The sequence below is a fragment of the Silene latifolia genome, chromosome 4, assembly GCF_048544455.1.
Source record: "Silene latifolia isolate original U9 population chromosome 4, ASM4854445v1, whole genome shotgun sequence".
Classification (NCBI taxonomy): Eukaryota; Viridiplantae; Streptophyta; class Magnoliopsida; order Caryophyllales; family Caryophyllaceae; genus Silene; species Silene latifolia.
In genome coordinates, this window is record NC_133529.1 from 64,695,609 (window position 1) to 64,697,798 (window position 2,190).

The window sequence follows — 2,190 nt, forward strand, 5'->3', positions numbered from 1 at the left end:
ATGGAAACTTGGAAGATGGGAGTTCGGACTTGCTCACCTTGGGATGCGTGCATGGAGTGAAGAGGCTGTTTGGAAGAGAAAAGAAGTTACTGCACAGCGTCGTTGGTCGATCGACCAACATCCCCAGTCGATCGACCGTGGAGGTTCAGCAGAAGTGGTGCGTACTGTACTGGCTGGTCGATCGACCATGCCACTTAATGTCGATCGACCAGGTCGCGAAGCTGTTGATTATTTTATGCTTTAGTCTTTTAAAAGCCCAATTGTAATTAATCTTTGGGAAGGACATTTATGAGTAGGAGAAAAACAATAATTTAGGTTATGCTTTTCATTATTCAAAAAAACTGAAGTTTTAGATCTAGTTTGAGAACAAGGAAGTGGATACTACGGATTCGAATTCAATTGCTTTGTTCATCAATCCTTTAGTAAGATTTAATTAAATTTCCTTCTTTTCTTACTTCTTGTCAATTTAATTCTTGTTGTTATTAGTTTATATTCAAACAATTCAGTTTTAATCTTTTGTCTTAAATTCAATTTCAATCATGTCAATCTTATTCTTTGCCTTCAATTTTGCAATTGTTATAGTTTTAATCATGCATAGCTAATTATCTTGATTGGGAACGAGGTGAGCCATGGCGTAAATTAGGGTCGATTTTATTAGTATGATTTCTTCCGTATCGATCTTATTTCCTTTTGATAAACCCGTCTTGCTAGATTGAAAGATTAGTAGGTTAGGTTTTCATTAGTTTTGGAATTTCCTTTGAGCGAAAGCTTTGAGAAATTTTAGGGAATTAGAAGACCGTAAGGTTAAATTTGAGCATTGATCGAAATACTTGCTCATATTCCCTGAGACCGTATTACAAGACCTCTGCTACCTTTTTGACCCGACCTTAGCCATGGTGAACCGAAGTTCCTGATCTCTTTTTTATCTTATTTGAGAAACTCCTTATTTTGTCAATTAGTATCTAGAATCAAACAAATTCAAAACCCCCATTTAATTGTTACATCAATAGATTAAAAATTAGCAAATATAATTGATCTTGTCTCTCTGTGGTTCGACCCTTGCTATCACTAGCTATAGTTTTAGTTTGGATTATAAATTTAATTTTGATACAAAACGACGGTATCAAATTTTGGCGCCGTTGCCGGGGATACGGTGTAATTCTGTTTGCTTTATTTTTAGTTTATTTTTCTTGTCTCAAGGAACTTTGGTTCCTTGAGGCCGTTGCTTACTCTTGCTTCTAGTTTTGCTTTTGCACAGTTAGAAGACAGATTTTTGAGAGAAAGGCTTAAGTACTCTCAATTTCGCGATCATGACTACAATATATGATAATCTTCAGCCACAAGTGCAGCATGTTCCAAAGGGATACGAATTACCCACCCCTACTCATGGTCACTTCGAATTCCGTTCCTCCTATATCGATTTAGTGGAGCGAAATCAGTTTGCTGGTCTACCGGACGAGGATCCTTTTAAGCATATGGAAATTTTCACGGACTACTGCTGTTCCATACCTGTACCGGCTGGGGTGACCCAAGATGAAGTAAAGGGGATGATGTTCTTGTACTCCTTGAAGGATTCTGCGCGAGATTGGTACCGCTACCTTGATAGGGTAGCAGCTGGAGTCACGGATTGGACATCTCTAGCATTAGCTTTCTACAAAAAATACTTCTCACTCGCAAAGACTGATGCCTTGAGAAGCAAAATTACAAATTTCCAGCAAGGACCTGATGAGGAATTTTGTGAAGCATGGGGACGTTTCAAGAGCTTGGTTCGGTCTGTCCCTCACCACGGTTTCCAGCAGTGGTACCTTTGCAACTTATTCTACAATTCTTTATATGATGACTACAAAGTTATCCTGGATGCAGCTGCGAATGGTAGGTTCCAAAATAATACTGGTCAGAACAAAGGTTGGAACACTATTGAGGAGATGGCAGTCCATAGAGCTGAGTTTGGGAGTTCGCGTGGAAACTCGCGAAAGAAAAGTGATGAAATGAGTGCCGTTGCGACACTCATAGCTTCTATTACAGCCCGGCTCGAAAAGCTCGAGACTTCTAAGGTTTCCGAGAGAGAAATTGAAATTCCTGTTCATAACTAAGATGAGACCGCGGAATTGAGAGAAATAGTCCGAGCTCTTTTGGTTCAGGTCACAAAAATAGAAGAAGCTGGGATTGAATCTGCAAAGAATTTTGTGA

General features: G+C 39.2%; 1 non-coding gene across 1 annotated transcript; it reads right to left on the minus strand.

The window, feature by feature from the left end:
* Positions 1–1,683: 1,683 nt before the first annotated feature.
* Positions 1,684–1,792, minus strand: LOC141654050 (small nucleolar RNA R71). Its single transcript, XR_012547631.1, has one exon. It is a non-coding gene; the product is annotated as a small nucleolar RNA R71 (small nucleolar RNA).
* Positions 1,793–2,190: the final 398 nt, after the last annotated feature.